The sequence below is a fragment of the Parasteatoda tepidariorum genome, chromosome 7 (genome assembly GCF_982258835.1).
Source record: "Parasteatoda tepidariorum strain Cologne lab strain chromosome 7, Ptep-v5.0, whole genome shotgun sequence".
Taxonomy (NCBI): Eukaryota; Metazoa; Arthropoda; class Arachnida; order Araneae; family Theridiidae; genus Parasteatoda; species Parasteatoda tepidariorum.
The window spans coordinates 25,511,152-25,525,816 of NC_141761.1; the positions used below are offsets into that span (position 1 = coordinate 25,511,152).

The 14,665-nt window shown below is 30.8% G+C and overlaps 1 protein-coding gene across 12 annotated transcripts in view; it reads left to right on the top strand.

Moving 5' to 3' along the window:
* Positions 1-14,665, top strand: part of LOC107437589 (uncharacterized) — a 236,234-nt gene that overhangs the window by 122,922 nt on the left and 98,647 nt on the right. The window contains exon 1 of one of the 12 annotated variants that reach the window (XM_087167516.1): positions 6,470-6,596. The exons of the other annotated variants lie outside the window; for them this stretch is intronic. The gene's annotated coding sequence lies outside the window, so the exon portion shown is untranslated. Of the gene's footprint in view, positions 1-6,469; positions 6,597-14,665 lie in introns of those variants that run through there. 12 annotated transcript variants of the gene reach the window in all.

A 14,665-nucleotide genomic window follows, 5' to 3' on the forward strand; every position in this document is an offset into this window, starting at 1 on the left:
TGCATTTAACTCATTAAATTATCTGAACAAACTGAAATTCTAAGAATTTTTATTTCTTGTTAAAAAAAACACACCATATTCTACTATTGTTCTACTAAGGGAATAGATAGAATTTCCCAATATGCATTAGTTAAAAAAGTAAAAACAGAGTTACAACATGAGGGTGATTCGAATATTTTTTAAGATAACTTTCATGCATAATTTGTTATTTGAGATGCAATTATAAAATTACTCAATTCGTTATAATGAATTTAAAGAAAAAAATATTCGAATTTTCATTGTCAGGCTCAGTTTTCCAGGTGCACTTGCTGATTCCGGTGAATTTTGCGGTTAAGGATAAGATCTAGCTGACAAATTCATACACGAACTTAGCCAATTTTTTTCTAGATCTGGAAAAGATATAGAAGATTATAATAGTATTCCGCTGTAAATGACACTCAATTTCCGCCAACTTAGCAATTGATTTTTTTATCAAGCAATCGTAGTTAGCATGAATTTTCGTTTGAATTAGTTTGTTTTAATGTTCGCCAAATAAATTTGAAGCACTCAAAAGCTTTGGCACGAAAGGAACTTGGCTGCAATTTTTAGACACACTTTTTTACAAAACACAATTTGAAGACTCCCCGTGTAGTAAATGGTGACTGATGCACGTTAATTCTGTCGAGTCTCAAAGTCCTCCATGTTCCCACAACAAATCAATACCTCTGGGGGTACTGATCCAGGAGTTTCCTTGTCTTCTGGATTGGTTCAAAATTACAAGGCTACGGAGTTGAACGTAAGTAGTCGTAAACCCATGAAATTGGGTCGGCTGTTCAACGACGGTTATAAAATAAAATAAAACACAAATCGGAGCCGCGATGGTTAAGGGGATAGAGCGTTCGCCTTCCAATGCGGCGAACCATCTTCGAATCCCAGTCGATACGAATTCCGCATCCGGCTTGCGCCAACCACAGTCCTGACGTAAAATATCCTCAGTGGTAAACGGATCATGGGTTAGAGTCTCCTTGCCGTCAGGCTAACCGTGGGGGGTTTTCGTGGTCTTCCTTTCCATGTAACGCAAATGCGGGTTAGCTCCATCAAAAAGTCCTCCACGAAGGCAAATTTCTCCCAATACTCGATCCAGGAGTTCCCTTGTCTTCTGTATTGGATTCAAAATGACAAGGCTACGGAGTTGAACATTAGTAGTCGTAAACCCATAAAAATTGGGTCGACTGTTCAACGACGGTTATATGTATATAAAAAAAACACAAATCGAACGATAGAATATTAAAATAAAATATTGAAATATTAGGAATTCCAATATTAAATGCACCAATTTATTTTTAGTAATTGTAATTATTTTGTTGAATAAAATAAATGCTATGAGATAATTCAATTTAATTTTTGTATGAAATTAAATAAAATGCATTAAATCAGAACTATATTAACTAAAATAAATTATATTTTGTAATTTTGTATTGTAGTTCTGAACAAACGACTATAAAAACGAACAGAAATCGTATTCGTTCAACCTACATATTATATCCTCAAAATATAAAAATTGTAATAACCAGCTGTTTTTTTTTAAAAAAAATTTGTGACACAGCATCTTTAATAATTTTAAGATTTTTGTTTACTTACTGTTTTGTTTTATTTCCAATCCAATTGTTATCCAATCCAATTTTTATTAACCATTTTTTAAAAAAGAAAAAAAAAACATAACGAAAGATTTTTAGTTGCTTTTAAATTTATGAATACGATATCAATAAAGTAATTAAAACAATCACTTTCTTTGGGAAAAGTTTTACATTTTAATCGTTTTCCATAAAACTAGTTGAAAAATCATTACGAAAAGGTATTTTGTAAGAGCATAATATTATGAACAATAAACGTATTGTTCTTAAGAAAAACATGAACTAATAGGCCTTATCTTAAAAAAAATTCTCTTTTATTCGAAAAACTAACCGAGTTCACACCAAAATTACTACTTATTGTTTTACACTTGAATAGTATTCTCGTATTTAAAATTTATGTTTCCTTTTGCTGACTTCTTGAGTACAACAAAATCATTTCACAGATGAAATGTATGGATTTATGATAGCATAACTTCATGGGATGGTTCAAAATTAACTTTTTGAAACTTTATCGCTTATATATGAGACATGCATATTCTAAAAAACGTAATGGCTGTTCTAACAAATGATTAGTTTAATCAAAGGTATTAAGGGACATTTTATTTTATTTTTAAATTTTTACGAAGGAAGATCTTATTTCATATTTTGTCATAATAAATTATACAATTGTGCTACGTCAGATCTCAGCGGAAGGCATTATAAGTGTTTTTGGAGTGAAAGACGAATACAAGGGCATTTGTCTGACATCAGTGTGCGATGTAGCTATAGAAAACCTGTATTTTGACAGACAAATTAAATTGCCAGGAGTAGGGATCGAAATATTTAAACATAAAAAACTTTGAGACTTCAGAGCTTGAGATCAAAGTTTTCAAATGAAGCATTTAATATTTATTTTAAGGTCTAATTTTTACTGGTTAAAGATAGATATGCATTTTTGAAGAACGGCAGATTTAAAATGTTTGTTTTGTTAAAGATAAGTCGCTTAAATAAAACTTTTCTTAGGCAAAAAGAAGCAATGTCAAACAAATAGATGCCTGTTATTCGACAAAAACGGGTATCTTTAAATTTTCTGTTGTTCAAAAGAAAACCCATTTCCAATCTTTAGCATGCACAAACTCTACATTTTTTGCAATAAAATAATTTCCAAACTCCCTTGATTACGGTATTGCAAGTAATATTTGAACATAAAATTCTCCTGTTATATATATAAGTAATAAAAATGCTTTGGAAAAACAACATTTCATAGTTAGCGTTTTGCTGCGAAAGTATTCCAACTTTTATAGTTAGTATTTTGTTATGAGAATATACTAACTTTTATAATTTTAACTAAATATTTTGCCATAAGAATAAACAACATTTTATCTTTATTTTGCTACTAACTTTGATAGTTTGTACTGTCCTATAGGATTATACAAACCTTTATGATTAGGATTTTTCTGTAGGAATATATAAAATTTTATAGTTAGTATTTTGCTATAGAAATATACTTACTTTTTTAGTTACTATATTTCTTTCGCAAAATGCTATTTTTTATGGTAAGTATTTTGTAATCACAATGTATTAACTTTCGCGACTCACTGCAATTCTTAAAGCATATTAAAATCAAAAGAATTATAAAAATCAAATATAAATTTTAAATTCTTCAACAGTTTCGTACAGTAAAATGTATAAAATGAGGTTTTACAAGGTTTCCAATACTTAATATATTTTTTTAGAATCTTTGACAAAATTGAAGTCGCAAAAGGAATTAAAAGAATTATCAAAGATTAGGAAAACAGAAGGGCTATCGAAATCTAACAAATAACTGAGGAAGGCGGGTGTAAAAACATTAAATCTTTTTTGATAGCTGTTTAAAGTTTAAAAGTGTTTCTAATCGTCTCTCTCTTGCTTTCTCTCATACTAAAAAAAGTTTTGATGCTTTTAAGTTTTGAATTCCACTTTTCTTGAAAGCAATCAAACAAATTTCGATATCGTTTTTGCTAGTTTTTTTTAAAATCTAACTTCAATTATATTTTCCAATCCATAATTTGCAAATTTTTATGCAGCATTTTTAACAAGGATTCTAAAGAGATGTAGTTGAAGGCGATTTCGGAGCACTCTACGTAATGATTTTTTGTTGTAATGCCCACTTTAATAAATATAGTACTTTCTTTCTTTATAATTTTTAATATTAAGCAAAATCTGAACCTAATTATAAAGAAAAGGTTTTGAACGAGAGATTTTCTTCAAAATTGTTTTATTTGTTGGGGAATTCTTAAATCAGTTACTCATTAATAAAGCTACAAAAACTAAAATATTAAGTTCTAAGAACAGATTTTGTGAATTAGTTTTATTGTACTATCTTGTTAAAGTTTTAAACGTTTGGAGTACTTTTATCTTTTAATTAGTAACGACTAATTAATTCTTCCAAATACAAATTTTATATTAATTTTACTAAATTAAAAAGTTTTTATTTCAGTAATATTTTATGTTATGCGATTTTTTTGTCTGTTCAATACTTGCGATACTTTTACTTAGTAATACGATATTTTATTAGTTGTTTAACAACAGTAAATTAATCATGTGTACTACCTGCATTAATGCAGATTTATCTTCCGTATTTCTGTATTCCTTGAGGGGGACAGGATCTGCAATTCTTGTATGATAAAGTTTATTATCATAATTTTTAATATGTATTTCACGTTAGTTTTACGATGAACAATGTCAGACCTTAGAAACTGAAATTCGTATATTATGAGACTATCGATATAGGTGCCTTAACTCGTGTACATCTAAGATAATGAAATGTTCTCGAAATCGACTTTCAAAGAATAATTCTTGCTCCAAATGGAATCATTTCGTTCCCCGAACAAGCTGAATAAATACTCGAAAAGAAACGAGTTTTTTTCTCATTGTTTTTAACCTATATTCCGAGGAAACGTTGTTAGAACATGGGGATATCAAAATAAGCAAGCTTTATTTCGAAATAAAATTTTTATTTTTTAGTTGTTATACAACAAGAATAATACACACTCGCAACCATTCATCAAAAAGGCAGATTTCAATTTATAGTTGACCATTTTTTCATGACTGTTGTAGGCGTCATTTAAAAATCCCTAATTCAAATAAATAAAAACTGTTTCTTGAATCTATTGTTGTTTGCCAGAAACGACTAAACAGAGTAAATTTATTTTCTGTTTACGTGAAATTTTCAAAAAATAAGAATATAGCGTGTTTGTTCTACGCGTACGAACTTTGAGGGGAGATTTGCCTTAATAGTTTAATAGTTTTTCTTATCTTTAGAAAGATAATTAATAGCATTATTTGAAGAAGAAAAAAACAACTTTGTTGTGTGTTTGCATCTAAGCCCCTTACATGCTCTTTCATTATATATCACGAATTCTTTTAGTTTTTATTTAAAATCAAACGCATTATTTTGTTTATTAAATGTTTTTCGTTTTTTATTTTAAATATTTTTTATTTAATACTAAAAATATTTCATTAAGAAAATAAGTATTGCGAGATTTTGTTTTAATGAAATTTCAATTAACAAACAACAACACAGTTGATAAAAGCAAGTTTCAATACTCATCGTTATAATTTTTAATTAATGTTAATGTGGCTCAGGGGATAGAGAGCTCGCCTCCCAATGAGTTGGCCCGGGTTCGATCCCAGCAGTAGCTGGTGGAATCTAATTCCGCACCCGATTCGCACCGACCACAGTGCTGACGTAAAATATCCTTAGTGGTAGTAGGTGGATCATGGGTAAGAGTCTCCTTGCCGTCAGGCTAACTGTGGAAGGTTTTCGTAGTTTTCCTCTCCCTGTAACGCAAATGTGGGTTAGTTCCATCAAAAAGTCCTCCACGCAGGCAAATTTCTCCCACTACTTGATCCAGAAGTTCCCTTATCTTCTGGATTGGGTTCAAAATTACAAGTCTACGGAGTTGAACATTAATAGCCGTAAGCCTTAAATTGGGTCGGTTGTTCAACGACGGTTATAAAATAAAATTAATGTTCATAACCGACATTTAATGTTAATAACCGAGTACCGACACTCTGGGTGCTAGTACTTTCTACCGTAAAATCTATTTTTATCTCAAAGTCTTATGGAACAAAACAAAACGAAAATATTATACACCGGAATTTTTATCCGAAAATTTAATCACTGTAAGTAAACAATTATTAAAATAAAAATTACGGTATAAAATGGTAAAACTATTTTAGTTAATAAACATTTTAATTGAGCAAAAGATTGTCTTAGTTGTCAAATTTAACTAATGTAAAAAAAAAAATAATAAAAAAATTGGATTTACTTTACGAACAAAACTGAAATAGCTGAACTAAATTTTTTTTAGTGTAGTTGGCAAACATTTAAACTAAAAAATTGCATCGAAATCTCAATTCTTTTGTTGTCCTTTTTATTATTGTTTTAATGATGAAAGTAGCGTTCTCACTTGACCATGAACTTACAATACATCTTTCATTACATTGATAAAAATAGAATGTTTTATTTGTCATTCAGAGAAATAACGCCTAACGTACTAACGTTGCGGGAACTAAGGCGACGTAATTTCTTGCGAAATTTGGCTCTGAAGTGAGTCCAGTAAAAAAATTTAGATCCGCCTGCAATTCGAACACTATTCTAATGAATTTCCTTCTTCGCCGGACTTATGATCCGTGTCCATTTCCTCATCCTTTTTTTATCCCCATTAAGATAAAAAGATTGTGTTTTCGGTATGAAATACAATTGGTTCGTTTAACTTATTTTTATTTATCTGCTTTTTAACATCCTCGAATAATTGTTGGAATTAATACGTCATCTTCTACTATTTATAATGCAGAATAATTGAATAACATCAATTCTTTTCTCTTAATTTATCAAAACAGATTATAGTTGGAGTGATGTTTCATGTTTTATTGAATATGTAATAAAAGTTCGCCTCTTAAAATAGCTTGTTTTAAAAGTTTGGCCATTCTATTTTTTATAGGACCAATATTATTATGGTAATTATGAACTGTTCTTGTTGTTTTATTAGCATTTGTTCAATTGTATACCTTTTTGCATTAGTGAAAATGAAAATTTAGAAATATCTATCGAACATTTTAATTATATTTTTAAGATTAAGTTTTATGAAGTATCTATACCTCGATAAAAATTGTTTTGAAATTTAAAGTTTAGTTCCACTCTTGATTTATTAGGGAATTTTCATGCTTCCCAAACACTGAAATTCAACTTAACTAGTCATTTGTTTGATCTATTAATTTTCTTAACTATCGAGTTTTAAGGACCTAAGATTCTTTTTTAAATCATTAAATTACGAAAATATATATTGCTTCTTTAAAACAGTGTCTAAAAATAAACTCGAAGATATTTTCATTTGTATTTTTGTTTGTCTTTATATACTTCTAATCCATCCGATCAAGAGGGAGGAAATTTGGCACATTGATAGTTCGAAACACGGGGAAGGTCAATGTCGATATTAGCACATCTGCTGCGAATCATCCAACCTGGATGGGTCATCGCCTACTACTACTTAAGTATGCTTCCACGCGACTTTTAGAAGTAGACTGCGCAGGCAATTTAAAAAGTGAAGCTGTTTTATGCTTAAAACTAGCTTCTATAATAAAAATACCAGAGAGAAATTCATGTTTAATATTTACTTTTTTGATGAATTAAAATGTGGTGGTTAATAAAGGAGTATTTCAAAAGAGTATGACAAACCAGTTTAAGACAGATACTACTACTTTTTCATTCTTACTCGATTTCCTTTCAAGTGGGTTTTGTGTAAACTGGTTTACTTGCATTGTGGTCTGATCGGACTACTTTTAGGAAATCGTGTGGAGGTTTTCAGTTTTAGGAGGTAATGGATGAATAGAATTTCCTAATTTGTTTTGGAATTCATCATTGATAAAAATTGATTTGCAGACGATTCCGTTTTATTTTCAAATATTCCAAAGATAACAACAGTGTTGCTTCCTAGCTTATAGCTCTCAATCAAAAAATGAATTTATTGCAAGTTCTCTAAAAGTAAATTTATTTTTCATTCGTTATGTCAAATTAATACGATGATCAGACGTGAATGTGGTAGTGTAAGAGGATTAAGTCACGAAATTAGTATTTATAAATGTATCTGAAACTATGTGTTTATTTTATTTGTACTAGTTGCTCTTTTAAAACGTGCTTCTATAAAACTAAGTAATTTAAAATCAACGGTAATTGATATAAAAAATTAAAGTTTTGTACTGATAAGTCAAATTATTTGAAAAATAGCACTAATTTACTTAGGAGAAGCGTAGAAAATCGCCTTACTTTCATTGGTGCCAATGATGCTTAATTAATTTTGTTAATATGTATTGATTGGATTCTGGCAACCGAGAAACATCGTGGGTAAATCGTGAAAGCTAATCAAGATTGACGGCGCTTACAAGTATCCAATTAAATCTGTTCCGACAATTGATTCAGTATGATAATGAGTCAGACATAATTAATGCTACCCGTCAAGCACAACCATGTGTGCTAAATTACGTTGTCTATATCTCCAAAATATCTTAGTTATGTATAGGAAATAATTCTGTGCAATTATTGCACATGATAACCAACGCAATTGACATAAGTTACAAGCTTATCGCTATTTTTTGCATAGAGTGTTCAAAAATATTATTTTTAGTTCATAATTTATTGCCGGTCAATCAAACCACTAAAAGCTTTAAACTGTATTGATATGTATGATGAATTGCATGGGCTGAACACTCCTAAAATTTTAAAATAATTATCTAAATATTAAAATTTTTCTTGAGAAATGTGTAAAAATGAGTTAGTATAGAACTGTTTCTATATACAGTAGAGTCCCGATTATCCGAGTTAATGTGGACCACGACTAACTCTGATAACTGAAAAACTCGGTTAAAAAGAAGAGTATAAAAAAAGAAAGAAAAAGAGTTGGTATATATGTAATATATTTAAGAAATATAAAATTTATACGAGTATACCACTTACAATTCCTATTATTATTAAAAAGCTTACTTGAAAAAACTTAAAAAGTATACTTTGCGAGAATTAAAAAGTTTTTACTTAAAAAAAGTCCTTAACCGTTTTTTGTTTTACATAACTTTGGTGCTTTTCTGCAGCAATGTTTCGCCATTTTTTAGGGATAACAGGAAGACTGGTGTCGCCTCTTTTTGTTGTTCTATGTATTCAGTAACATTTTCGACAGCTTTTAGTCCATCTGTGTGAGAGAATTTTATACGTTGATTTTCATCGTCACTGTCTTCATCATCTTCGCTAGGTTCATTTCCATTATTGACGATATTAACGATCATTTCATGGGATCAAGTTGTTAGATTTTGTTTTCCCGAGTGTTTGGAAGATAAAATTCAGATTTATTTTTCGGCGGTATTTTTGAAAATAAAAAATAAACTAGAATAAAAAAACCTTAAAATATTTGATAGCTCGGTTAAAGCGGAAACTCGGATAACCGGGGCTCGGATTATCGGGACTCTACTGTATATGTATGCACGAGGGTCATCTTTAAAGTAAGAACTGATTGCGCATCGTGTCCGCACATCCTGTCAAGTGACGTCAGTTTAATGTCAGCATCTCTTGTTGTCAAGTCTCTCACTACGTCATCATTTCGTTTCACATCGCTGCTAGTATCGGCTTCGTTATCACCATGTCAATCAGTACTGCCGATTGTGCAGTGCATTCAGTTATTCGGGTTTTATATGCAAAAAAAAGTTCATCCTGCTGAAATTCCTCAGTAGCTAGTAGAAGGTGTAATGAATGATGGAAATGGGCGTAAAAGGTGTAGGTTTTTTAATGAAAGTAAGAACAAATGTTCATGATGAAGAGCGATCTGGAGGCCTGTTGTCATGAATGACAAGTACTGGATCATCCACCCTACTAATCTGAATTAGCAATCTCAGACTTTCTTCTGTTATTAAAAGGAATTTTTTGGTAGAAAGGGCTTGAAAGAAACTGTTACCAATTGGTTCAACGGTCTGGTTGCAGAGCTCTTTGACGATGTGCTCTAAAAGCTGGTGCAGCGATTTTAGGAATGTTTCAATGTTAATGGTGACTATGTTAAAAAGTGAATAAATGTTCATGTTTTAGTTTCTGATACAATTTACGCTCATATATAAAGTTTCTACTCAATTACAAAACGGTTCTTATTTTTAAAAAATGATTCTCGTATATGTATATATACATATAGTATCTGAAATATAGCAGAGCTCTCTTGAAATAGGTTAAAATTTATTTCAAAACACTTCCTCTCGGGCAAAGGCTATACAGTGTAAAAATTTGGTTAATATATTGTTTGAAACAAATTAAGATGTTAAGATTGGAGGAGTAGTTGGAGAATTCAAATGCTTAAATACAGTTGTACTGTGCATTCAGCTTTGTTGCCATTACAGTACGAATGAAGTATAAGATAATTTCGAATGGTGACCAAGCTGGTAGCTTGTTGTTGCTTATCCCCTTGGTCTAGAGCCCTAGACCAAGTCCAGAAGATCATGTCGCATCAGCAAGTCATAGACAGTCTCTCCATCACTCATCAGTTGCCTCACAGAGGCATCAATGCAATCCAAAAGATGAGATGGAGAAGCGATGGCCGAGCAATGACAATAGGCAGAAATCTTTTCTTTCCCTCTGAAGGTCAAACACTTTTAAAATAAATATTTTGTTACGCGATGAATCAAATAATGTTAGGAAAAAAATATTCTTTTTCCTGATAATACTTCGATAATTCGGAAAATATTCTAATGAAATTCATTCTGTTTCTTCATACACTTTAATATAATGGATAATAAAAAAAAAGTGGTTAATGAGTGGTTAATGAAGAACAACTACAATATTTTTCAAAAAATAAAACCAACTAAACTGTTTTTTTTTTTCTTTTCTTTTTTTTTAAAAAAAAAGTTTAAGTGGATTTATTTATTACATGATTTCAGATTCTATCATTTAAAGCAGTAAAATTTTTTTTTGTATTTTTATTTACTCCATAAAGTTTTAGGGAGAAGCACCATTGTTTATTAAATCCTGATTCACAAATTGTTGGAGAAAATTTAAATGAAATATTTATAAATGAAAATTAAAAAGTCAATAAATTTCAAGTAAAAGTTTTAATCTATTAAAAGTAAAAGTTTGTATTCCACAACATTATTTACCACACCGTTGAGAAGACTGATTTGAAAACCGGGTTCAGTTCTTGTACTAAGCAAAGCAGCCACAAAATTGTAATTGAAATATTGGATTTACCTTATCATTGCCCCGAATCAATCGATTTTTTAAAAAACTTGTTTCTCTGATCACAATAAACTTTCAATATTCCTTATGTTTCTAAATTTAAAATATTTAATATAAGAAAACCAGTGTAAGCACATAGTTGGTTCATAGTCATGGATGTATCTGAGGTTGACCCGTATGGTAATAATTGTATTGCCTGCCATTGAAGAAGCCGTATTCTATTTATTTGCGCATCAAAACAATGCACGCCGTAACTTCATATGAATTGCAAGTCTCTGTTACAATACATATTTTTCAGTTGTTGAATCTCGAATATCAGACTGCCGAAGAAAAAAAACTATCCTCAATTTTAGTTCAATTGAGGGTTAAAATAATTTTGCCATTGATAAAAATTGGAAATTTCCTCGGTTTTCCGCTCCTTGCAATAGAGGTCCTGGGTAATTTCGAAGAAGTTGTCATCTACAAGTGATCGGAAACGAACTCTTAAAACTAGTCTTTTGAGTTGGGTTTAGAATTACAAGATGAGTTTGTTTCATTATCATTAAATGTTTTCTAATTTGAAGTCGAAATTGCAAAAATTAAGGTCGTGGACGTTAATACGTCACGGGTAGTAATAGAATCAGAACAAAAAGTGTAAAATGCACAAATTTTGGTTTTCAATAAAAACGAGAAGTAGCTCGAGAATGTGGGTTAGGTCTCATTTTTGTTTCAGAGGTATTTTCATTTATTTTACTGATTCAAGAAATTACATACTTTATTAAATAAACTTTGAATCCACTCTTCCAATTTACTTCAGATTAGCCAACTGGCAAGCATTCATTTAATCATATTTGAGTGAGACAAAACAACTCTTTCTAGCAATACATCTATTTGAAATGCATGTTACAATTGTTCCAGTTCTATCTCTACGACAAAGCTTTTTAAGATTCTGTTTACGTTTGATTGTATAAGTAGTAGCCAAGGGGCACTCAATGTATTAGGTTACGAAGTTGATAGTAGACGGAACACGAGGGTAAAAGAGGGGTGTTGGCAAGCTTTTCACGCATCACGTGCAGCGCTTATTACTTCCCCCCCCCCCCTTCATCATAAGCTTTTTCTTTTCATATTATCCACCGAGCGCACCTGCAGTTCTTATGTCAGATTACCTATTGATCCGGCATGGACAATCCGACCTTGAATATGGCGTCAGATTAGGTGCTTAAAAAGAACCATCAACAAACGCGGAACTATTACCGAAATAGCCATAACAAGATTTCTGTCAATCTTACCTGCAATTTTTTTCTTTCCTTCCAGTTATGGTGGCTTTTTTCTTTGTGGTCTTAAGATCTGTTTACTCCATCAAAAGTGAAAGTATTTAAGGTGGGGGGGGGTGAACTTGAGGGGGGATAAGGTGAATTTGCAGCTGCTGCCATTAAAGTAATTTAATTGGGGTTTTAAATGCCTTGATTCACACTTTGGGGTGTAGAGATAATTATTGGAGAGCTTTTCACTTGCATTTACTAAAAGATAATTTGGAAAAGGGTTTTTAAGGGTTAATTTCGTGTAGAAAATATTGGTCAAATGTACAAGGACTTAAGTTACTTTGAGAATATTAGACGTTGTCTCGGTTTCTTATTTCGCAATTTTCAGCGGGAAAAAAATTAATTTTATCAGAAGTTATGAAACATTAAAATTTTAAATGCGTTGCATTATTTTATATTTCGAATGGAAAACCCGACAACATTTTTAACTAGCGGATGGAGTGTTAATCTTGTTATGCAAAACATTTTAAAATAGATAGTAATTATTTAAAACCTGGGAACAAGGAAATATTTTTGAAATAAAATTTCCGATAAATACTGTAGAAATTTAACCATGCTGCTGAATATACTCTGGGAAAAAAAGAAATTTATATATATATACACAAACCGAATACTTATTTTCATAACTTTTCTAATTGCTCCAGAAAATACTGCTTTCGTATCAGGCTAAAAAATTTCAGACATATTTTTTAGAGTTCTCCCATTCAAAATGCTCTTAAATTCTGAATCAGGGGCAATATATATATATATATATATATAATATAAATTGTTTCCCCTTCGATATTCACCTAACGAAAAAAAACCCCACTTGACCCACTTCAAATGTGAAAATTTAGCACAAACGGTTTAATAGCTGTCCAACAATGGGTTATAACTTCTGTAGTGAGGATTTTCGAACTTTTCCCGTTATAAAAAGTAGTATTTTCGAGGATGAAGAAGCCATAGCGCTCATAAGATTTGGTCAAGGACAGTATTTTGCTCAATGCCGCACGCGACAAATCATTTATATTGAAAAGTTCTTTCTTTAAGGAACAGTTTATTCATTTTTATTTTATTCCATTCCTAATCTTTTATGGCGAGATTTAAGAATAGACAATTGGACAGTTGTTATCATATAATTTTCAAGGCATAAGTAAATCGTTCGCAGAAGAAGAAAAAAAATTGTCACTAAAAATTCTATTGTACTTGACGAGTTGCATATTTTTTAAATCGTTTTCTTGAAATGGTTTGTAGTCTCTTTTTAAATTATATACCAACCATACAAGAACCAGATTGTAACTTAAATATAAAAAAAAAGCGATGAAATTTAAGCTATATAATAAAAAAGTATTATGCTTGAGCTTTCGTTAAAAATTAAAAAAAGAAAATTTGAATGTAGGAAGTATACTTCTGATTTTTCACGGAATTTACAACCGAGAATAATTCGAAGAAGGGATATGTAGTCAAAATATCGTGGGACAGAATCTCACATACACAAAACACCGTAGGACATAAGTTTACTCGGAGAAAATATCGTAGGTTAGATTCTAACGCAAACAATCTGTCATGGGAAATAACGTGTAACCACATTATAGTAAGTTTTTATATATTAAAAAATGAGACCACAAGAATTTTTGATTTTCTCAAAACTGTAGCTTTTCATCAGATTGACGTTTTGCGCCATTTTCAAAATAAGCGTAGACAGTCCTGGCTTTAGATAGGCTGAATTTGACCTAACAGTTATGAGTAACAGTTGCAAACTCACAGCAGTTATAAAAATAGCATGTTACTTCAAAAAAATACAGCGTTCGAAAAATACAGCGTTGGGGTAAGTTCTCAAATATACAAAAATACGATCGCAAATACTTTTAATTTTCACGAAACAGTAGCTTATCCTGGTGTTGACATTTCGGGCCATTTTCATCCTAGCATAGAGTGCTGGCTAAGAATCTGCGAAACTTAACCCAACAGACATACTATTATAAGAGTTACATTAACAATTGTTAGGAAGTAACAACAGTATCAAAATAGTATATTATTCGCCAAAAAGCGTTAGTTCAAATAGTGGGCAATTCGCCTCGGATGATCAAGAACCAACTGTAATTAAGAAAGTCGCCATCTTTTTGATGTATGCAATTAAAAAAAATCAGGAAGGCGTTTTAAGTAGTAATTAAAATACAATGCATCACCGCTTAGGAAAAAGGAAGCTGTTTTATGATTTATGACAATTTATTTAAAAAAAGACTGTACCTTTGAATTCTCATTCTTTATATTTTGATTTTCCTTCTAAGTTTTCTTTATAATTGCAAACTTTTATGTAGAGTTTGGCCTTGAAGATATAACTATATAGTAGACAGTTTCAATGAGTGATAAATGTGCAAGAGTGTGACGTAGATAAGGCGTAAACCATTGAATTTTCCTAGTAAAAAAACGTTTCCTAACACATCGTCATGCAACATTAAATCAATTTTTTACGCTACGGTTAACGCTTCAAATTTTGTCTCCTTTATAAGTATTAGCAATTTTTTACGCCTTTGAAATAGCAATAA